Below are 24334 nucleotides of genomic sequence, written 5' to 3' on the forward strand. Positions count from 1 at the left end.
TTCCTGTAATGCAGACCCTGGGTGGCAGTGGATGGAGATGGCTCCAGGATTTCTGCGCTTGCCATCCATGTGGGAGTCTCTGGTTGAGTTCTCAGCTACTGGCTTTAACTGGCCCAGTCCCAGCCGTTGCAGGCATTTGGGGAACAAATCAGCAGATGGGAGCTCTGTTTGTATAGCTCTCAAATACATTAAAAACACTGAAAGGGTGATGTCTTGTGCCGTCCATGGCTCTATAAGTATTTACTGAGTGAACACAAGTAAATGCCTCTTGGAACTCTGGTCCCTTTGCTGAGTGTCTTTGAGTTAAGGTTGTTTGTTTATTTGATGGGTATTTGTGGAGCAGCTCTAATAAACCTGACACTGTTCTAGGCCTGGGGGAAGTGAAGCAGTGAACAGGACAGAGCTAACATTATAGAGTCTAACTAAACTCGTGAATGTAACATAGCGTGGGGTGGCGATGAAGTCAGGGCAAGGGTGGTAGCAGAGGGCAGCACTTGGGAAGGCGTCTCTGATGAGGTGGCCACAGTGTCTTGACTCTGAGTGAACCTTGTGGGTATTTCTGGGAAGACTGTCATGTGTTCCTGATACACTGAGACTGATGTGGGTAAAGATTGCAGAGTTGGGTGCCATAGGCTGTTGAAGGACTTGGGTTTTCATTCCCAATGAAAAGGGGGAATCATTGGAGTGTGTGGAGCAAAGGAGTGACATGCTCTAATTTATTATTATTACTGTTAATATTATTATCTGCTGGTTCACTCCCCAAGTGGCCACAAAGGCCAGGGCTGGACCAGACCAAAGCCAGGAGCTTCACTGGGGTCTTCACTGGGGTGCAGGGGCCCAAGCATTGGGCTTTCCTCTGCTGCTTAATATGCGGCAGGATCAGAAGTGGAGTTGGGGTGGAGGGTGGGGGATGGGCGGGGGGGGGGTTCAAACCGGAGCCTGGATGCCAGCACTGTAGGCCATGGCTTAATCCATTACGCTGTAGCGCCGGCCCTCTAATTTATTGTATTTCTATTCATTGGAAAATCAAACCACTACACTCATACAAAAAGCTAACTACAGTTCCTGTTTTAGTTCACACTGCAAAGAAAATTGTTCAAATGTTTTCCATTAGAGAGCCTGGGTTCAGTTTCCAATAGCTTCTTGATTGTTCGCCATTTCCTAAGAAATAGCTCAAGGCTGACATCTAGTGGATATTTTCAGAGTTGTAGACTTGAAGTTTGGAACATCGAGCTCTTGATTAGGAACAGAGGGCAAGCTTTAATGTAGAAAACCACGGGCAAGGTGATAGAACCATCAGGATTTCATTAGAAGGAGGTTATGGTGGGTTTTCCTTATTCTTCCTTGGCCAAAATTCAAACATTTGCCTTTATTTGGCATATATCTGTTAAACCGGTGGGTTTGGATGCCAGAAAATTGGGGCATCAAAATCATGAGCCAGTAATGGGGGAAGAGAATAAGTCAGCATTGGGTGGGACCAACCAGGAGAAAGTGCCTAAGGATGTGTGTGTGTTCCAAATTGGCTTAAGTCACGTTGGCACTGCTTTATGAAGGCAGTGGGAAATAGACTCACACGAGGCTGGGCGTTCCCATAGCTTCAATGGAGTATTTCAGTGTAGCAATTAAGAGTTTAGCTTTATAATGGGACATCTGGTTTCACAACTTACTTTGGCACTTACTGAATGCAAGAACGTGGGTGGATTATACTCTCGGGTTCTACATAGTACCCACTTCATAGAGATATTTTATTAAGTTAGGTAATTTATGTAAAGCACTCAGCACAGTAGTGAGCAGCCAGCAGCAGCTAAGGGATGCTTTTACAGGAAGCGCAGCAGCCTTTGGAGGTAGAGAAGCAGTCCCTGGGAGTGAAGTCACTGCATTTTTTTTCTGCCCTCAGTTTTAGCGTTAGCATTAAACTTTTTAAAAGAAGATTTTATTTAAAAGAGTTACAGAGGGAGAGACAGAGATCCTCCATCCATGTGCAGGTTCACTCCTGAAGGTCACAATGGACAGGCTGAGCCAGGAACCTGGAGCTTCATCCAGGTCTCCCACATGGGTGGTAGCATCCCAAGCACTTTAGCCATCTTCCACTGCTTTCCTAAGTGCATTAGCAGGGAGCTGGATTAGAAGTGGAGCAGCCAGGAGGTGAACCGGCACCCATGTACGATGCCAGTGTTGCAGGCTGTGGCTTTATTCATTATGCCAGAACACCAGCCCCAGCATTTTAAGTCATGTTTGTCTATAATCAATTTAATCATAAATTGGGAGTAGTTGAATATTCTGATTAAGATAAATCATTTATACAAATTAAAACCATTCAGGGGGCCGGCACTGTGCCGTATTGGGTAAAGCCACCGCCTGCAGTGCCGGCATCCCATATGGGCGCCGGTTTGAGTCCCAGCTGCTCCCCTTGCAATCCAGCTCTCTGCTATGGCCTGGGAAAGCAGTAGAAGATGGCCCAAGTCATTGGGCCCCTGCAACCGCTTGGGAGACCCAGAAGAAGCTCCTGGCTCCTGGTTGGCACAGCTCCGCCCATCGCAGCCAACTGGGGAGTGAACCAGCAGATGGAAGACACCCCTCTCTCTCTCTCACTCTCTCTCTCTGCCTCTCCTTTTCTCTCTGTGTAACTCTGACTTTCAAAAAAAAATCTTTTAAAAAACACCATTTGATGGCTTTTGTTACTTTAGGGAAAAAAGGCATATGGTTCTGCAGGACCTGACTCCTGTCTCTTCATTGGATCTTACCATTCTCTGCCCTCAGTTTCTGCATTCCAGACATGTAATTCCTGTAATGCCCTGCCCCGCCTGTCTCGGGACCTCGGCACAGGCAGTTCCCCTTGTCCACAGAGCTCTGCTTTCACCCCACCCCAGGGAGCAGCCCACCCCTAGTTAACTCCCCGTCATCTTCTAGATTTCACCTCAAATGCCATTTCCTCAGGGATGATCTCCCCGCCCCCCCACCTTGCTCTTGTCACATATAATCACAGCAAGCCTTAGTATAGTTTGAACGTGTACACTGGGTGATTATTCGCTCGCCAGATAGACTGTACACATCTTGAGAGCTGGGACTGTGTCTGTGTGGCTCATTACTCCATCCCTGCCACAATGCCTCAGATGTTTTTTGAATAACAGACTAGTCTGAAAGTGGAGGGATCTCCTTTGAAAAAAACGTAGAAATAGGCAAAGCACTTGGTGACTGAGAGGTGTAGTGGGTGCTGGGGAGTGACACCCATTCCCTCATCCCATCCAGGAGCTTCGGCAGCCAAATTCCTCCCCAGGAATTGCACTCAGCAAAGAGCCATCTCACCTAAGGTCAGTCCCTTCCTGAGGACATCCAGGGATGGGCTGGGAGCTGTGTGTCTGAGTCCTGGAACAACTCTGAAGGGCCACTCCGGCGCAGAGCTCACCGAAGGATAGGCTGAGGCCACTGCTGAAGCTGCATCAGCTGTTCAACTCTCCTCCACCCTCCACGCCATGCAGCCGCTCCCAGATCTCACCGGTGCTGTCGTGAGCGCACCCTCATCAGTCTGCATGCAAGCCTGCTTCCCCCGGAACACAGCCCACAGCTGGCCATGTTGGAACGGGAGGCGCCTATGGCAGAGCCTAGATTTCTGGCTTGAGACAGCACTTGGGGCAGAACCCAGGAGCAAGATTATGCACAGAAAGGGAAGCAGGTTTGCTGGGGAAAATGTCTTGGGGGTGCGGGTGGGATGGCCGAGAGTCCTGAAGCTCAGGAAAGATGAGGGCTATTGTCTTCGAACAGTGAGTTACAGAAGACGCCAACGTCTCAGGGCTGAATTATGGAGTCTTTATTCCTAAAAGCAGCTGCACGGGGGGCATGTGCCCTCCAAATCATGCAGCCCTGATTGAGCACAGGGGTAAGCTCATAAAGGCAAAACCACAGCCTGTTGGGAGTTAATTACAAAGCCAAGCATTTTGTTACAGAAGCCAAACAGGCAAGGTTACGCTTTTCTTGGGAGGAGCCGGGAGACGGACACATTTTCCCAGCACTTAATATACAGATAACACTCTTACAGGGTTATTTTTTGAGTAGATAGTAGCTGTGCAACTAGTTAGAAACATATAGGACAGAGTGACTAGAGATCCTCCAGAGATGAAATAAAGTGACTCAGGTTAGGCCATAGTTCACTTCAAGGGCTAGCTAGAGCTACAGCCCGAGCAACCACAATGACCTACAAGTGTGGAGAACGAAAGGAACAGGTGTAGCACGGTCTGGGAGGCAACAGAGGGGATAGAAAGCAGAGGAGCTCGCGGCAGGTAGAGTGGTGCCCAGACGGTGGGATAACCAGGAGCATTTTGGAGTGGTGGTGGGGTTTCCAGCCAGTGCACACACACGTGTCAGGTGCCGGAGAGAATGCAGCACGGAAAAGTGCTCTTTGGGTCACTGAAGACCTTGCTGCACGCAGTTTTCATGGCATGAATAGAGCAGCCCGAGTGCTGCGAAGTGCACTGATGGGCTGGAGGGGTGAGCAGGAGGAAGCAAACGAGAGAGCCATTTTGTTTTCATGAGACGGGGAAGAAGGACAGAGGCAGACATGGGCAGTGAGGAGCTCTGAGAGCAGGAGCGTGTTTGTAAACGCCGGGCAAGGCAGACAGCAGGAATGACAACAGGCCTGAGTTCTGCAGAAGGTGGGAGATGACGGCCGGACATTAACTGGGTGAAAGCTGACCCGAGGAACTTCCGGACCCGATGGAAGCTGAGTAGGCACGTTAGTAGGCAACAACAGCCAGGATGTATTATGTTCTTGAAGGCGTTAAGAAGTTTCAGTAGTTGCCACCCTACAACAAACCTACAAGTAGAATTCCAGCCCACCTGTCCAGCGCAGGTGCCGCGGCGGGGGCGGGGCCTCAGCGTCGAGCCCCGCCCACTCGCAGGTAGGCCGGGGAGCTTACGTTTCTAGCTGGTCGGGGTGTGGAGACTCGGGACTGGGCAGTTCTGGAAGCCCCTCCTCACCCTGTTGTAGCCGGTTCCTCACTGAAGGAGGAGTGAAGACTGCATTTTCCGTAGAAGGTGTTCAGGGGCCAGAAGGAATGGCGTAGAAAGCGCGGAGGGTGTGACGCATGCGCGTTGCGCAGCGACGGGTGCCGGAGCCCGCTGCATTGCACAGGCGCGCGGTCTGCGAGGCGGTGCGTTTTTCCTCGGATCTGTTAAAACCCAGTCCTTGACTTCAATCTTACAAAGGTTGGCAGTTTGCTTTCTAGGAATTCGTGTTAGTAGCAACAAAAGCCCGTCGCCATCCAGCCATCTACGAGTGTAGCTATGTACGAAGGGGGAATGTTTGCAGCAAACTTGAACTTCAGATTGTCCCCTTGGTCTCTTTATAGAAGAAATACCAATAGTCTGTCCGTGCACTGCGGTGTGATTCATGGCCGTTCATACAAAGCTTTGCAGGAGGGACAAGAGCAGTTTCTCTCTGTCGAAATGGATTTAGGAGCAAGCTGTCCTGATAGTGACGGGAGGGCATCGATGCGGGAGCTTTCTCCGGACCAACTATGTCGGTGGTAGGGAGCTGGCATGGGAAAGAGTTCCCCGCAAGTTTCAGAGATGAGGTCACCTGGGCGGACGGGGCTGGAGCTATTCTGTTAGAGGCCGACGTTGGAGGGGGTGTGGTCGGGGGGCGCTGAAGGAGAGGCTCGGCTGGATGAGAATCAGCCCGAGACTTTGCCCTGCCGCCAGAGCACTGTTTTCAGGCTTTGCAGGCGGGAGTCAGGCGTCCACGGCGTCCACCTGGACTGCAGGCTCCCTGAGGGGGCCTGTGGAGGACTCCTTTGCTAAGCTCGAAGTTCCATCAACACACTTGCTTGGGGTTTCAGCACATTTCCAACGGATGCTCCCCTGACCTCCCTCCCATCTCTACTCTTAGCCTTTTGTAGCTTCTTCACAGGCTGGATGATGGATTCAAGACGGGTTTTTAGCCAAGTCTGTCTGCAAATCCGCCTGCATGGATGACGAGTGTTTCATGGCTCATCTCTCCCCTTCCCTTTGGAACCCAATTAAGACGGTATATTTGCATATATTCAGACGGTGTACAAGAGCAAGTTTTACATAGCTGTTAACATAATTGTGTATAATTAGGAAGTTTTCTTTTAAAAAAAAGGTTATTTATTTGAAAGGCAGAATAAGAGCGAGAAAGATTGGTTTTTCCTCTGCTGGTTCATTCCCCAAATGGCCAAATGAAGTCAAGAGTCCTGAACTCCACATGTTCCCGTTTGCGCGCAGGGTCCCAGCAGTTGAAACATCATCTGATGTTTTCCCAGGCATATTTTCAGAAATCTGGATTGGAAGTGGGACAGCCGGGACTCTATTGCTGGTGTCCCAAGTGGCAACTTAACTGGAAATGCTGCTCTAGGAATTTTTCTTAGTAAGAATTTGCTTAGAAAACTTTTGCATCAGTATGTGCAGATTTCTTTCATTGTTTTTAACTGCAGTACAGTGTTAGATTGTATGGAAATAGAAGTAATTTATCAAGAATAAAAGATGGGGCCAGGACTGTGGTGTAGAGGGTAAAGCAGCTGCCTGCAGTGCCGGCATCCCATATGGGAACCTGTTCAGGTCCCAGCTGCTCCACTTCCTATCCAGTGCTCTGTTGTGGCCTGGGAAAGCAGAAGATGGGCCTTGGGCCCCTGTACTCATTTGGGAGACCCAGAAGAAGCTCCTAGCTCTTTGCTTCAGATCGGCATGGCTCTGGCCGTTGCAGCCAATTGGGGAGTGAATCAGCGGGTGGAAGACCTCTCTCTCCCTCTCCTTCTCTATGTAACTCTGACTTTCAAATAAATAAATAAATCTTAAAAAAAAAAAATGTTCCCATGCGGTAAACAAATGTCTTTATTGTTGGTTACAATCCCTTAATTCCCAGTAGAGTGAATGTGTGTGTTTTTTTCCCAAATACTTTTTACTTACATACTCTTTAAAAACATTAAATTGAATAATAACAATCGCACATATTTCTGGTATATGATGTGGCATGTATTCAATGTGTACTGATCAAGTTAGGGTAATTAACATTTCCTGCTCTGCCATTACTGTATGACTGAGCCTTGGAGTGCTTCTCTCCTATTTGCTCAGAAATGTATGAGACGTTGTTGGGACCTGGAGTCACTCTGCTGTGTGGGGAGCAGCCCGGACTGGACTGAGTTACTGGAATTGGGACTTATTCTATGCATCTGCTCTCCCACAATATGGCGCTGGGAGAGAAGTAAACAGCTTCCACACAGCTGCCTCCAGTTCAACTAATAAACTGTAGGACTCGCTCCTGATTGGAGGAGAGCAGCGTACTCGGCGTGTGGGCAGCCGAGTTGGGATTGGCGGAGGAGGACTATAAAGGAGGAGAGAAACGGCATGCACCGGGGAACATCTATAGGGAACATCTAAGGGGAACACCTGTGCAGCCCCCGAGAAGAGCCGGCCGGCAGTGTGCTGCTCCCCTGCGGAAGTGGGGAATGTGGCCAGGGGGAACTGCCCTTCCACGGAGGTGGAAGGGATAGTAGCCAACCCGGGAAGAACCAGCAGCAAACCCGGGGAGGGCCGAGCAGACGAAAGAACAGCGCAGGGTCCTGTGTCGTTCCTCCACGAAGAGGGGGAGCGACACTGCTGTGCTGTGTAACACCAGAACTTGTTCCTTCTGTCCAACGCTGATTTGGTATCTGTTATCCAGCCTTCCTCTGTCCCACACTGCCATCTTCTAGTTAGTAGTCTCTTATGTTCAGAATGACTTAGACTATCTTCCATGTAAGAGAGAACATGCCATGTTTGTCTTTTTGCCCCCCAATGATTTACTTATTTATCTGAAAGGCAAGGGGTGGGGTGGTGGATGGGAGAGAGAAAGATAGAACTTTGACCTGTTAGCTCACTCCCCAAACAGCTGTAACGGCCAGGGATGGGTGAGGCCAAGTCCAAGAGCCTGGTACTCCATCTAGCTCTCCTACATGGGTAGAAGGGGCCCCAGCACTTGAACCATCATCCACTGCCTTCCCAGGCACATTATCAGGAAGCTGGATTGGAAGTGGAGCAGCAGGACTCCAACTGGCACTCTGATACCTTTTTGTTGTTGCAAATGGCGGTATAACTTGCTGCACCACAGCACCCACCCCATTTGTCTTTCCTGTCTAGCTTATTTTATTTGACATAATGTCCATCTTGCTGCAGTTGACAAAATTGCACTGATTTTTTATGACTGAATGATATTACCTGTGTATATATGCTATATTTTCTTTGTCCATTCATTTGTTGATGGATACCTTGGTTAATTCTCTGTCTCAGCTGTTGTAAATAGTGTTGTAATGCTGCAGTAAACATGGTGGAGCAAATATTTCTTTTTTAAGATTTATTTATTTGGGGCTGATGCTGTGGTGTAATGGGCCAAACCTCCACCTGCGGCGCCGGCATGTATATGTGCTGTTTTGAGTCCTGGCTGCTCCTCTTCACATCCAGCTCTCTGTGATGGCCTGGGAAAGCAGTAGAGGATGGCCTGACTGCTTCGGCCCCTGAACTTGCGTGGGAGAAGTGGAAGAAGCTCCTGGATCCTGGCTTCAGATGGGCCCAGCTCTGGCTGTTAAAGCCATCTGGGGAGTGAACCAGTGGATGGATAACCATTCTCTGTCTCTCCCTCTCTGTCTGTAGCTCTACCTCTCAAGTAAATAAGTAAAATCTTTAAAATTTTATGCAGATCTCCTATGTAGGGAGATTTATTTATTATTTCTATTTATTATATAAAGATTTATTTGAAAGGAAGAGGTACATACAGAGAAAGGGTGAGAGAGAGAGAGGGAGGGAGGGAGGGAAGAAGGGAGGGATAGATATCTTCCATCCACTGGGTCACTCTCCAAATGACTACAACGGCCAGGGCTGAGCCAGGTCGAAGCCAGGAGCTTCCTCCAGGTCTCCTACATGGGTGCAGGGATCCAAGTACTTGGGCCATCTTCTGCTGCCTTCCCATGTGCATTAGCAGGGAGCTGGATTGGAAGTAGAGCAGCTGAGACTTGAAACATATGGAATGCTGGCCCTGTTGCAGGTGGAGGCTTAACCTGTTACTCCACAATACCGGCGCTACAAATATTTCTTGGATATAGTGACTTCATGTCTTTTGTCAATAAAACTGATAGTGGGATTGATAGATCACATGGCAGCTCTCTTTCTAGTTTTCTAAGGAGTCTACACACTGTTTTCTGTAGTGGCTGTATAATTTACATCCCCATAACAGTAAATGGTGTCCCCTTTCTGGGGTGGGTGTTCTGGCACAGCAGGTGAAGCTGTGGCTTGGGATACCCACATCCCATGTAAGAGTGCCTGGGTTCAAGTCCTACCTCTACTTCTGATCCAGTTTCCTGCTAATGCACACTCTGGCAAAGCAGCAGCTTGTGGCTCAAGTACTTGGGTCCCTGCCATCCCACATGGGAGATCTGCGTTGAGTTTCTAGCTCCTGGCTTTGGCCTGGCCCTGCCGCAGCTGTTGCAGGCATTTGGGGAGTAAATAAGCAGAGTCCCTCTCTTCCTCTCTCCCTCTTTCCCTCTCTCTCTGCCTTTTAAATAAGTAATTAAAAAGATTGGGGCTGGTGCTGTGGCATAGATGGTAAAGCTGCTGCCTACAGCGCCAGCATCCCATATGGGCGCTGGTTCCAGTCCCAGCTGCTGCACTTCTATCCAGCTCCCTGTTGACGACCTGGGAAAGCAGAAGATGACCCAAATCCTTGGGCTCCTGCACCTGGGTGGAGACCTGGAAGAAGCTCCTGGCTCCTTGCTTCGGATTGGCCCAGCTCTGGCTGTTGTGGCTATTTGGGGAGTAAACCAGCAGGTGGAAGACTGATTCTCTCTCTCTCTCTCTTTCTCTCTTTCTCTCTTTCTCTCTTTCTCTCTCTTTCTCCTCCCCTCCTTTCTCCTCCCCTCCCCTCTCCTCTGCCTCTCTGTAACTTTGCCTTTCGAATAAAATGCATAAATCTTAAAAAAAAAAAACACTTCTAAGAGTTTCCCTTTCTTCACATACTTTACTTGTTACTTTCTGGCTTTTTGATAATAGCCATTTTAATTGAAGTAAGATGATATTCCATTATGGTTTTGATTTGCGTTTTCTTGATGGCTAGTGATACTGAGCATTTTAAAAAAATGCATTTTTTGGTCATTGTATTTCTTCTTTTCTGAAATATCTGTTCAGATCCTATGCCTATTTCCTAACTGGATTTTTTTGGGGGCCTCCTTATATTTTCTGAATGTTAATCCTTTGTCAAATAACTTGCAAATATTTTCTCCTATCCTGTTGGTTGTCCCTTTGTTGATTGTTTGCTTTGTGCAGAAACTCTTAGCTTGATATAATCGCATTTGTCTAGTTTTCCTTTTGCTGCCAGTGCATTCAGGGTCTTAATCCAAAATATCTTTGCCTATACTAATGTCTTGTTTCACCTATGTTGTCTTCTAGAATTTTCATTTTTAGATTTTACATTTAGATCTTTGATCGATCTTAGTTGAGTTTTTCTTCATATGATGAGAGTTAAGAATCTAATTTTATTCTCGACATATGTATAGTCTTGCCAGCACCATTTATAGAAGAGACTGCCCTTTCTCCCAGTGTGTGTTCTTGGAACCATTTCCAAAAATCAGCTAGCTATATAGATTAATTTCTAGGTTCTCTATTCTGTTTCATCGATCTGTGTGTCAGTTTTAAATGCCAGTTCCGTATTGTTGTTTAAGTATTAATACTTTTATTGGAAAGATACAGAAATTTAGTAAATTCTAGTAACTTCACTACCCTGAAGAGCATTTCAATTTTATTGACCATACAGTCCTCCTGCACATTCAGACTTTGAGTTACATACCATAATAAGCAGCTCAATATAATTATCAACTTCCACATCCTAAGAGCTGCCTCAAATCTTAAGCCCAGATAACAAACTTAGAAACTTACCAAGATGAATACTTACAAACACAGTGTAGGAAAAGTAAAGTGTTTCAACAGTTTTGGTGAATGTTTTCTCTCAGGCAAAAAAAGACGCTACAGAGAGTGGAAGAGCTGATAGTCTCTAGGTCACAGAATGGGGAGCTTGAACCAAAACACAAGAACTACGCTTTCCAGACCCCTCACTGATCCTGAAGTTCAGACACAAGCAACTAGGTGCATTTCACATGTTTCAAGTTCTCATTCGTTGACTTCAGTAATCAGTGGCAGCAGCATGCTGTATGCATTGCTGTCTTTGGAATTCTTGTGACGTTTTCATTGGTGAGAAAACCTGCCAGGGAGAGCTACGTTACACCAAAGCAAGGCAGCAAGGAAACAGGTGACTGCACAATAGTAAGGCCCTAAGAAAGAAAGGCTGCAGGTCGTAGAGTTACCTTCTTGTGGGCAAGATCTCTGCCCTGCAACTGCAGCCTCCTGCCTCTTCCTAGGAACCCGTTTTTTTCCTTGTCGGTCTTCTACTTGGCAGATGCACTTCAGATTAGTTCATTAAGTTAGGTCACATTTTTTCTTGCAAACTCTCAATCCAGTTAGAATTCTTTCACTGATGCTTTTAAGTTACTAGCCACTTCTTAACAAATCACAAAAACAAAATAATTCAGTGACACCAGAGGATGGAAACCAGAAAGTCCTATCTCAGCCCATCACATAGTGTTGAAGCCACACATTTTTTAAAACACTTAAAAACATTTACCCACATTTAAATGTCAAATTTTGTAAAACCGCCAACCTTTTCTGATGAACTAGGAAATTAGTTGACACTGTATATAATTCTGCTTGCCTTTTATCAGCTGGAGTAAATTAACTGCTGTTTCCTTTAGAAATCATGTGTTTCCTAGTTACAATCAGCCCCTTCTGAGTCCCTGCAGGTAGAAGGGTACTTTAAAAAATTTGTGCGAGGGGTTGGCATTGTGGCGTAGAGGGTAAAGCTGCCGCCTGCAGTGCTGCATCCCTTATGGGCACCAGTTTCTGTCCCTGTTGCTCCACTTCCAATCTAGCTCCTTGCTAATGGCCTGGGAAAGCAGCAGAAGGTGGCATAAGTGCTTGGGCCCCTGCACCCATATGGGAAACCCAGAGGAAGCTCCTGTATCCTGGCTTCAACCTGGCCATTGAGGCTGTCTGGGGAGTGAACCAATAGATGGAAGATCTTTCTGTGTCTTCCTCTCTTTCTCTCTCTGTAACTCTTTCAAATAAATAAATTAAATCTTTAAAAAAGAAAATGTGGAAATGAAATTAAAAGAACAGATTATTTTTGTGCAAAGGAATTTTCAAAATCCATGCTCATGAGCAGTTATCTAAAGTTCATGGAAAATGTATATGTAAAAGCTATGCATGGATTTCAGAACTTTTCACACCAAAATAAACTTTACTTTTAATATTTCCAGAAACTTTTTGAAGTACCTTTGTATTTCAGTTTTTTTTTTAAAGAGCTTATCTAGTTTTTTTTTAAAGATATATTTATTTGAAAGGCAGAGTTACAGAGAGGCAGATGCAGAGAGAGAAAGAGAGAGAGAGAGAGAGATCGATCTTCTATCCCTGGTTCATTCCCCAAAAGGCTTCAACAGCTGGAACTGAGCTGATCTGAAGCCAGGAGCCAGAAACTTACTTCGGGTCTCCCATGTGGGCGCAGGGGCCAAAGTACTTGGGCCATCTTCTACTGCTTTCCCAGGCCATAGCAGAGAGCTGGGTTGGAAGTGGAGCAGCAGGGACTCAAACTGGCGCCCATGTGGTGTGCCAGCACTGCAGGTGGCAGCTTTATCTGTTATGCCAAAGCACTGGCCTCTGTATTTCAATTTTGACCCGTAATTATGAGCTGGAGCAAATTTTGATCACAATGTCTGCCACCATTAAAAATAAGATTTGAGTGTCACACTTTCCATAAAGGCATTTTTCAGTAAAATGTACCATTCTCCACAACTCAGTGCACTTACTGTTTGGCTAATATGGGCCTTTATATAATTAACAAAACTTTTTTTGCTACACCTTAGAATAATTAAATATTTCAAACTACAGAGTAGTAATGATATACACACTGGAGGTACACGTGTCAGAAATCCACAAAATCCATGACGGGGACCTGCTACACATTCAGCAATCAAGTTCTGTGTATTGTCAGTTTAACAAAGCATCGGGGCTGGCACTGTGGCGCAGTGGGTTAACACCCTGGCCTGAAGTGCCAGCATCCCATATGGACGCTGGTTCTAGACCCAGCTGCTCCTCTTCCAGTCCAGCTCTCTGCTGGCCCGGGAGTGCAGTGGAGGATGGCCCAAGTCCTTGGGCCCTGCACCTGCATGGGAGACCAGGAGAAGCACCTGGCTCCTGGCTTGGGATCAGCGCGGTGTGCCGGCTGCAGCGGTCATTGCGGGGTGAACCAACGGCAAAAGGAATACCTTTCTGTCTCTCTCACTGTCCACTCTGCCTGTCAAAAAAGAAAAAAAAAAAAGAAAAAAAATCAAAGACAAATTTTCCAAACAGTCCTGCTTTTCTTTGGCACACAAAAAGCCAATGAATGTCAATCCCTCCACTCCCAGCCAATGTTTCTATGTCCAGTTTAGAACAAGACACATTTTTCTATTCAGGGCTCCATCTATCTGTCAGGGATCAAACTGCAAAGCATCAGTTTGGTCCAGGATAAATACATCACCTGGGTTGGGCCCATCTGGGTTTCACAGAAAGTTCCTGTTGCCAATGCCACTGCATTGTGATCATCCAAGATACTCAGATTAGGGATAAATGGACATATTTGTGAGAAAGCTCTCCCCTCACACCAACACCTAGCCTCTTTTGCATAAAATGAACTGCAATGTAAACAGCAAACAGTAATGTAAACAGCAAGCAGTTCAAAACAGGCAGCTATTTTTAGTCCTGCATATGAAGCCCATGGAAGCCTACGGTTTGGCCACTGAAAAAAGCTGCAATGTGGACTGTCTTCATAGATTTTAAAATTCAACCCTTTCTAACATTCTTATATTTCTTTACAAATGACCACAGAGACTTCCCCAGGGACAGTCTTGGGCGATGCCCCTTGGTGAATGAATGACTTCGGATTTAGAGGCAGAGCTGAGACCTCTAATTTAGCAGGAGTACATGAAAGTGGAACTTGCAGCCCCTCATTCCTTTTCCAGGCTGCTGAGTGGAGCCGGTCCAAATCAGCAACCCAATAAAACAGTGAGTTATTTAGTGAATTAGTGAATGCTGCCCCAATCTCTGAGATCACACAAAACCCAAACATGGAGGGAGTTCTCAAGCTGATTCTATTTTAATCCAGGGCCCTTCCAGTTTTATTTACTTTTATCAGGACCTTAGCCTGGACATAAGTACCAGGAGGCAGGGCAGTGAGTCTAATTCCAAAGGTGTCTGGGCCCTTATTAATACTATACAGCAGTCAAAAACAACGAAACCCAGTCATTTGCAACAAGATGGAGGAATTTGGAAAACATCATGCTGAGTGAATTAAGCCAGTCCGAAAGGGACAAATATATGTTCTCCCTGATTGGCGACAACTAACTGAGCACCAAAGGGGAAACTTGTTGAAGTGAAATGGACACTATGAGAAATAGTGACTTGATCAGCTCTTGTCCTGACGGTTGATGTACAATGTAATACTTTATCCATTTTAGTTTTTTTTTTTTGTTCTAGTACCATTGGTTGAACTCTGTAATTAACACATAATTATTCTTAGGTGTTTAAATTTTAACTGAAAAGTGATCCCTGTTGGGAATTTGGAAAACATTATGTTGAGTGAAATAAGCCAATCCCAAAAGGACAAATGCCACTTGTTCTCCTTGATAGGTGACAACTAACTGAGCACCAAAAAGGAAACCTGTTAAAGTGAAATGAACACTATGAGAAACGGTGACTTGATCAACCCTCACCCTGACTATTGATGAGCAGCTTAATATGTTATCTCTTTTAGTATTTTTTTTGTTTGTTCTACTTAATACTTTTAGTTGAATACTGTAATCAATACACAATTCTTCTTAAGTGCTGAAACTTAACTGAAAAGTGATCGCTGTTAAATATAAGAGTGGGAATAAGAGAGGGAAGAGATGTGCAATTCGGGACATGCTCAAGCTGACTTACCTCAAACGGTAGAGTTAGAAACATACCAGGGGATTCGAATTCAATCCCATCGAGGTGGTATGTACCAATGCCATCTCACTAGTCCCAGTGATCAATTTCTGTTCACAACTGATCATAATGATAGGACTAAGAACCAAAGGGATCACATAAACAAGACTAGTGTCTGCAAATACTAGCTGATAGACTCAAAAAGGGAGAGAATGATCCAACATGGGAAGTGAGATACACAGCAGACCCATAGAATGGCAGTTGTCCTAAACAGCACTCTGGCCTCATAATCAGCCCTTAAGGCATGTGGATCCAGCTGAAATGCCCATGAGACTATTTCAGGCATGGAAAGCCAAGACACTCTGGGGAAAAAAAAAAAACCTAAATGAAAGATCTCCATGAGTGAGATCCCAGTGGAAAGAATGGGTCATCAAAGAAGGAGGTACCTTTCTCTGAAGGGAGGAGAGAACTTCCACTTTGACCATGGTCTTGTCTAAATATGATCAGAGTCAGTGAACTCAGGGGGCTTCCATAGCCCTGGCAGCTCATGACAAGAGCCTAGGGTGATTACTGAGGCCATAAACAAGAGTGTCAATTTGTTAAGTCAACAACAGGAGTCACTGTGCACTTATTCCTCATGTAGGATCTTTGTCCTTAGTGTGCTGTACATTGAGATTTAATGCTATAGTACTCAAACAGTATTTTTCACTTTATGTTTCTGTGTGGGAGCAAACTGTTGAAATCTTTACTTAATAATGCTAAACTGATCTTCTGTATATAAAGAGAATCGAAAATGAATCTTGATGTGAATGGAAGGGGAGAGGGAGTGGATAAGGGGAGGGTTGCGGGTGGGCGGGACGTTATGGGGGGGAAGCCATTGTAATCCATATTCTGTACTTTGGAAATTTATATTCATTAAATAAAAGTTAAAAAAGATTGCCCAAAGGGTACATACATTCTTCACTCTTTTGAGATTTTTTTTTGCTTAATTTCAAATATCTGAAATATACCACATTGGAAAATTTAAAATGTTAGCTCATAGTCTATTGTACTGTACTCGAACAGAGAATATTAACAACTGATAAATGGTAAATAATAAAAAATGCAAAATTAATCTTTCAGAGGTTAAACACAATCTGGATAAAAACAACAATGCAGCAAGTCTACTCCTCAGTCTATGTTGCTTTCATTACTATAGCTTTGCAGTCAGGAGTTTCATGCCTCCAACTTTCTTTTAAAAAATTTTATTTAAGGCATACAAATTTCATATGGACAGATTTAGGGACAAAGTGATTCTTCCCACCCTATGCTCCCTCTCACCCTACCCTCTTCTTCTCTCTCCTATTCCCATTCTGAATTTCTACAAAGATCTATTTTTAATTAACTTTATACTCATAAGATTAACCCTACACTAAGTAAAGAGTTCAACAAATAGTATGAAGAAAGAAAAACGCTGTTCCTCAACACTAGACAAGAGCTATAAGCAATCATCGAATCTCAAAATGTCAATCTCACTCCTACACATTACATTTTAGGTACTCTATTAGTTACCACAGATCAGGGGAACCATGATTTCTGTCATTTTGGGAGTGGCTTATTTCACTAAGTATAATGGTTTCCAGTTGCATCCATTTTGTTGCAAAAGACAGGATTTCATTTTTTTAGCATTGAGTAGTAGTCCATAGTGTTTATGTGCCATAATTTCTTTATCTAGTCATCAGTTGCTGGACATTTAGGTTGATTCCACATCTTAGCTATTGATAATTGAGCTGCAACTTTTTTTTTGAAGATTTATTTGAAAGAGTTATACAGAGAGAGGAGAGGCAGAGGGAGAGAGAGAGAGAGAGATAGAGAAATCTTCCAACTGATGGTTCACTCCCAGATGGCTGCAACAGCTGGAGCTGTGCTGATCCAAAGCCAGGAGCCAGAAGCTTCTTCCCAGTCTCCCATGTGGGTGCAGGGGCCCAAGGACTTGGGCCATCTTCTACTGCTTTCCCGGGCCATAGCAGAGAACTGGATAGGAAGTAGAGCAGCCGGGTCTCGAACCAGCACCCATATGGGATGCCGGTGCTTCAGGCCAGGGCGTTAACCCACTGTGCTACAGAGCCAGCCACATGAACTTTCTTTTTAAAAAATTTGAAATTTGGCCGGCGCTGTGGCTCACTAGGCTAATCCTCCGCCTAGCGATACCGGCACACCGGGTTCTAGTCCCGGTTGGGGCGCCGGATTCTGTCCCGGTTGCCCCTCTTCCAGGACAGCTCTCTGCTGTGGCCAGGGAGTGCAGTGGAGGATGGCCCAGGTGCTTGGGCCCTGCACCCCATGGGAGACCAGGAAAAGCACCTGGCTCCTGGCCCCTGCCATCGGATCAGTGCGGCGCGCCGGCCGCGGCGGCCATTGGAGGGTGAACCAACGGCAAAGGAAGACCTTTCTCTCTGTCTCTCTCTCACTGTCCACTCTGCCTGTCAAAAAAAAAATTTGAAATTAGCTTTCACTTATTTGAAATACATGAAGAAATAAAGAGGCCTCTACCACCTGTTGGATCACTCCTCAAATGTCCACAATAACCGGGTTGGATCTGGCAGAGTCGGGAGCTGGGAACTTCATTGGCGTCTCCTGTTTGGTGGCAGGGACTCAATCACTTGAGCCCTCATTTGCTGCCTGCCTCCCAGGATGTGCATTAGCAGGAGGCTGTCTTTGGGAGCAGAGCCAGGACTTGAACTCGAGCACTCAGATGGGATATGAGTGTCCCAACCAGCACTGTAACCACTAGGCAAAATACATGCCCCTCTAGCTTGACGTATTTTGCACAAGGTCATTTTTTATTCTGAGTTTTTGGTGTTCTAGATGAATTTCAGGATTTTTTGGTATTTCTGTAAAGAATGTCATTGGTGTTTTGGAAGGGGATTGCACTGAATCTGTAGATTGCTTTGGGTAGTAGGAACATTTTAGCAATGTTAATTGTTCAAATCCATGAATTTCTTTCCCTTTTTTTTGGAGTTCTTTATGATCCTTGTCATCAATGTCTTATAATTTTCATTGTAGAGATCCTTCATTTTTAATTAAATATATTTTAGGTATTATGAATGCAATTGCTTTCTTGATTTCTATTTTAGCAAGATAATTATTGGTATATAAAAGTGTTACTGATTTTTGTGTGTTGATTTTTGCATCTTGCAGCTTCAATGAATTATCAATTCTAACAGCATTTTGATGGAGTATTTTAGGTTTTTCCATGTATAAAACCAAGTCATCTGCAAAAATGGATATTTTGACTTTCTCCAATTTGAGGTTTATTTATTTATTTCTCTTCTCTAATAAATAAGGATTCTCTAATAAATAAAGATTTATTTATTTATTTATTTATTTGAAAAGCAGGTGAGAGAACGAGCAAGCGAGCTCTTCTTTCTCTGGTTCATTACCCAAATGACCACAAGGACTAGGGCTGGGCCAGGCTGAAACTAGGAGCCTGGAACTCCAACTGGGTCTTCTGTGTAGGTGGTAGGGGCCCAAGCACTTGAGTCATCTGCTGGTTTCCCAGACACATTAGCAGGGAGTTGAATCAGAAGTGGGGCAGCCAGGACTCAAACTTGCGCTCATATGGGGCGCCAGGGCTATAGGCAGACAGCTTATCTGGCCCCTCCAATTGCTCTTGTTAAGTGTGGCAAAAGTAGACTTCCTTGTCTTGTTCCAGATCCTAGGGGAAATGCCTTCAGCTTTGTCCCATCCAGTGTGATAGTGGCTGTGAGTTTGCCACTAGTTGTTTTGATATATTGATTGATTTGTACCTCCAAAACAGAAGGGCTTTTGATTTGTTGCTGCAGCATTATCAAAACCAACCTGCTACAAACAAACAGAACTTGCACAGAATTAGAGGACTTGGGACCTGGTGTTGTAAACATACTGGGTTAAACCTCCACCTGCAACACTGGCATCCTGTATGGTCCCCAGTTCAAGTCCTGGCTGCTCTGCTTCTGATCTAGCTCCCTGCTACTGCACCTGGGAAGGCAGAAGAAGGTGGGCCAAGTCCTTGGGCCCCTGCACCCATGTGGGAGATCCAGATGAAGCTCCTGGCTTTTGGCCTGGCTTAGCCCTAGCTGTGCGGCCACTTGGGGAGTAAGCCGGCTGATAGATCTCTTTCTCCTCTCACTCTCTTTCAAATAAAATAAATCTTTTTTAAAAAGGAAAAAGAGTTAGAGATCTTACTTATCTCTTTCAGAAACCAAAGCTACCCTTACCTTAGACTTGTCCAAATCCTAGCTTCACTAAGCAATTGGAGCTGAATTTTAAGTTGCTCTTTCCCCACATGCATCCTATGGGTACCACTGATGTGGGTTAGGGCGATCAATTTTTTTTTTTTTTTACTTTAGGCTATTGCCATACACAAAGACAAATGTGCTAAGTGCTGGCATGACAAAATTTATTTAAAAGATGAGAAAGCGAACATACACTCAGGTTTGAGCATGGGTTGTCCCCCACAGAGAGATACCTGTCAGGAATGGGCAGAGGCCAGAAGATTTGCCCAAAAGGAGAAAGGGGAGGGGAGGGGAGACAGAGGGAGAGAGTGAGAGCCTGGCAGCTCCTCCAGCTGTGGTCTCCAGTGAAGGGAGACCCCCTCCCAATCGTTCTCCTTTATGAAGTCAGAGCAGTGCCTGTCCAGTCGCTTGGGCATTACATGGCACCTCCACAAGTCCCCCCCGGAGCCCAGTATCCATGTTTCATGGTGTTTCCCTTAGGTCCTGGTGGAAACAGCTGTATCTTGGGACAGGTGCATTTTGATTGACGAGTAGGAGGACAGAATCACACGAGGGCTTGTGACTTCCACTTCAACACACACAGCTAGCTGCCTATTCCATATCGCCATCGCATTAAGAGAACTGAATTCGAAGGGCTGCCAACAGAGGCTCTCGGGAAGAGTCTACAACTCCTTTAGTCACAGTAATAAAAAGCCCTCCTGGTCCTTTCAGGCCCCAGAGAAAGCTTAACCTGGGTTATTAAAATTCCACTCCAGTGTCATTATCAGGCAACTTTTTCTTACCCAACTTGAAGCTTCTCCCTACCTTCACTTTTGTGAAGTGATTCAAAAACATCAAACCACATCGGAAAGGTTTATTTAAAAAGCAGCAGTCACCTACCTGACAGGTCCACAGTTGAGAGGGAGCCATTTTCAAATGCATTCTTGTTTATGTGTTTAAGTACAAACTATGGTTGTTGACACATTCATTCACCTTGGCCTGGCTTCTTGGTTGGTGCTCAAGTTCTAGCCCTTGGTGGGGTCCATGTTTGGAGGAATGAGGGAAAGTTCCCAGGAGACAGCTGTGGCACCTGCCCAACGCACATGGACCCTCCTCTCCGATGAGGTTGTGGATGAGGTTCAGGTGACTTGGGGGCCTGGAAGAAGCCACAGAAGACCAGGCTTGCCGGCTCTTAAAAAACAAAAACAAAAACAAAACAAAACAAAACAAAAAACTCACAAGGGCCTTTATTAGAAATAGAGTGATGATTTATCTCCAGCCATGCTTTTTTTCTTTGGCGACTTTTTAGGCCCCCAGGCTTGTTCTCATAGTCTGGCAGTGGTAGGGTTTTGTGGCTTGAGTGTGCCTGATGTTCTCACGTCTGGCAAGCCTGTCAGGGCAGCACGAAGCCTGTGCCTTTCCTATGCAAAGAATTGACTCAGTACAGTTGGGTACCCTCGAGAGCTGCCCCTCGATGCTCTTAGCCGTGACCTCCCAGGCAGCTCTTCTTCAGGTCCAGGGAGCATAGTGACATAGACCACGTTTGTGTCCTTTCTGCAGGCCATAGGGAACTTGCTCGTGTAGTTTTTCCAGTATCTATAGGTTATTCCCACTTCTTCATCACTCTCCTGGCCTACTCTGCTACCTCCTAACTGGTTTACTTTCAGCCACACTTGCTCTTCTAGAAAGCTGTCCATACCAGGCCCACATGTGGCTGATTACCAGTTAAGGGTCTTTCAGCTTCACACCCACGTTGCTTTGCCTGCTCAGCTGAGCTCTGAATATTTTTGCCAGCAGAGGGCACTGGAGAGACACTGAAGGAGGAAGGCGTTTTTTCTCTTGGGGACCAGGTGCCTTAGCCCAGCTCCTGCACTGTGCACCATGGCCTGCAACGCCCACTGGCCAGAATCTACCCGTGGCAGCCTCCCCACCCTGGAGAGTTTTGTAGCTTAGTGCCTCCAGAGAGCCACCTGGCTGTCCCTGGGGTTCTAGAATTCTCTGCTCCGCCTGGTGTGGCACAGCAGTTCCCCCTCGAGGAGGTCCAGTGCTCAGGCCTGGAAGTAGGAGGTTGCTCCTTGGGTGGTGGCTGTTCCTTATACTGGCTCTGCCTGCATTTCTTTGATTTTCTTTATTTCTCACAGGACAGTCCCTTGTTACTCCGGCCTCGTATCACTAATAATTATTGGTATGAAACTTGCCTTGGTCATCTTGCTGCCCGGTTTCTCCTGACTGAACCCCGACTGATCCACACGCTGGACTTTATTGAATTGTAAATCTGCTTCTGTCACTCTTCCTTGATGGAAGTCATCCTATGGTTTCACTCTGCCTATATGAGTAGGATAAAGAAAGCTCTTGTTTTCATAGTTTGAGGTCCTGCTCCACCTCACCCCTGCTTACCTCCTGGGCTTATCCCATGCCGGACTCCTCCCCCTGCGTTGCTTTCCCCACAGGGCTTTCACAGGCGCTGCTCCTCCTCTCCCTGGGATAATTTTCCACCCCCCCCCCCACCTCAAAGTCCCCACACACCTCAACCTCAGTATAATCATCTCACACTCAGAGAATCTTTCTCCACCTTCCCTGGCTGGGTTAAATCCCTTTTATTCACTTTCAGAGTACTCTGTACGACTCCTGCAAATCATTTATCATGACTATAATTTTTTTGGACAGGCAGAGTGGACAGTGAGAGACACAGAGAGAAAGGTCTGCCTTTTGCCGTTGGTTCACCCTACAATGGTGGACGCTTTCGGATTAAGATCTGTCTCTTCTTCCGAGGACTGCAGCCAGGGCAAGGGACTGCAGGTTTCAGGGCTCCCTGTATAGCCCCAGTGTCCCGCCCGTGTTACAAAGTGCCCCGCTAGTTCCAGCCGCCTTGGTCAAGCGATTTCCTTGTGCATTATCCCGATTGGCCACAAGATGGCAGGCGAAGACACGCTGGTACTCGATTTCCTTTGCAGAAGAAATAGTGCTTCAGGTTAAAATGCTTTTGAGCCAGAAGAGGATCCTTTGAAGTGAGCGAGTCACATGTTCCAGATTTCTCTGAAAATGGCCTCAGCATCTTCACTTCTGCACTGGCTGGGAGGAGCAGCCCGGAATATTAACAAGCAAGACAAAGGAGAGCTTCTCCTGTGCCTGCTCATGGGGCTAGTGCACTTTCAGAGAACAGCTTTAGGGAGCGCCTAAGAACTCTGAGCTCTGATCACACTGGAGAACAGGAGAGGATGGTTTACACACTTCTTTCCAGGCTTTGGTTTTCTTTTTAAATTTCCATTTATTTTCACTTTATTTGAGAGACAGACTGATACTGAGACATCTTCCATCTACCAGTTCACTCCCATAATGCCTGTAACATCTGGAGCTGGGTCAGGCTGAAGCCAGGAGCCTGGATTACCACTCAAGTATCCCATGTGAGTGCAAGGTGCAAGGATCCCAGTACCCCACGTACCTGCCTCCCAGGGTGCACATTAGCACCTTGGGTCGTTAGCACTCCTGGATCAGGAGCAGAAGAGTTGGTAGTGGAACCAGGCATTCTGATATGGGATGCAGGCAACTCAAGTAACAACTAAAGCTGCTGTACCAAATGCTCACCCTTGTTTTTTAAATTTTTTAATTCCTTATTTATTTGTGAGGTAGAGAGACAGATAAGAGCTCTCTCCCATCTGCTGGTTCACTCCCCAAGTTCCCAAAATGAATAGGGCTAGGCCAGTCCCATGCCTAGTGCGTGTCTCCCATGCAGGTGGCAGGGACTCAGTCCCTCGAGATACCATCACTGCCTCCCAAGGTCCGTCTCAGCAGGAAGCTGGAACTGGGAGCAGAGGCAGGGATCAAACCCAAATGCTCTGATGTGGGTACGTGGGTGTCCTCGCCGCTAGGCTAACCATCCGCTCCCACTCAGACTTTGTTTTGCATGGACTGTGAGGTGTACTGGGCTGGAGCAAGGGCTCAGCCAACCATGGCCCACTGCCTGCTTTTGTAAATAAAGCTTAATCAGAACACAGATGCCCCAGTTTTTTCACACGTCACTATGAGTAGGTGTGACAGAGACCATGTGGTCTGCAAAGCCAGAAGTATTTACTCTTTGTCCCTTTAAAAAGTTTGGGGACTTCTGGTCTGGATCAATGTGACCTTTTTAGAAGCCTTGATGGCTGTAGTTAGAGTTTAGCTAGCTGACTTTTTGTAAAAAAGTAGTCATTTGACCCTTTGTGGAAAATTATACGAACTCCTCGAGGTTTCTTAGAAATACAAATATAAGACTGAATTATGCTTGTCAGGTCATTTCCAGAATTACATTTTTAAATGTGTTCTACCATTTTTTAAGTGGAAAAATGGGCACAATATGATGTGAATTCCTTACAGTTTCTTGGCTTGCATTCCCGTAGTGGGACTTGTAAGTGACTGTTGTACTGATGGCTTCGTTTGTCAAGATAGGTCCTGTAGCGATTTACCTTTCATTCAGAAAATATTCTTGGGATGGATGGTGTGGTTGATTTATGATTTTAAGTGCTTATACATTGCTGAGTTAGTATTATGTTAACTCATTTTACAATTTAAAGCAGTTAAAAACACTTTAAAACAGAGAGCAAGAGAGAGAATATATATGAGAATGATTGAAAGAAGGCACTCCCATATGCTGGTTCAGTCCTCAGATGACCACAATAACCAAGGCTGGGCCAGGCAAAACTGGAACCCTGAAACTCAGTTCAGGTCTCCTACATCGGGGGGCAGAGACCCAAGTCCTTGAGCCATCACCTGCCACCTCCCAGGATGGGCATTAGCAGGAAGCCATGAGTGGAAGCGGAGCTGGGACCTGAACCCAGCCACTCTGATATATTGTGGGTGTTCCAAATAGCATTCCGATCATGACACCAAATGCCTACCCACGCAGTTAAATATACTTCCTACAGATCCTCTTCCTGCCAAATCTTTTGAGTGAGATAGTGGACATTCCTTACAGTTTCTTAGTGTTCCTAAAAGTGGAAATCAGAACCAAGCTAATTATTTTTGAGTGTACACAGATAAGAGGTCAGGTGGGCATTGTTAGATCTCCTTCATTCAGACAACACGATTACCAC

General features: G+C 45.8%; 1 long non-coding RNA gene across 4 annotated transcripts; it reads left to right on the forward strand.

Moving 5' to 3' along the window:
- Positions 1 to 3679: 3679 nt before the first annotated feature.
- On the forward strand, positions 3680 to 23259 carry LOC149128830 (uncharacterized). Of its 4 annotated transcripts, none has more exons than XR_016211195.1 (3): positions 3680 to 4895; positions 21407 to 21534; positions 21933 to 23259. It is a non-coding gene; the product is annotated as an uncharacterized LOC149128830 (long non-coding RNA). The 4 variants fall into 4 exon arrangements; XR_016211197.1 differs by having other exon boundaries at positions 21407 to 21450; XR_016211191.1 differs by lacking the exon at positions 21407 to 21534 and having other exon boundaries at positions 3680 to 5202.
- Positions 23260 to 24334: the final 1075 nt, after the last annotated feature.

The sequence above is a fragment of the Oryctolagus cuniculus genome, chromosome 1, assembly GCF_051225735.1.
Source record: "Oryctolagus cuniculus isolate XC-2025 breed Fujian yellow rabbit chromosome 1, ASM5122573v1, whole genome shotgun sequence".
NCBI classification, from domain to species: domain Eukaryota; kingdom Metazoa; phylum Chordata; class Mammalia; order Lagomorpha; family Leporidae; genus Oryctolagus; species Oryctolagus cuniculus.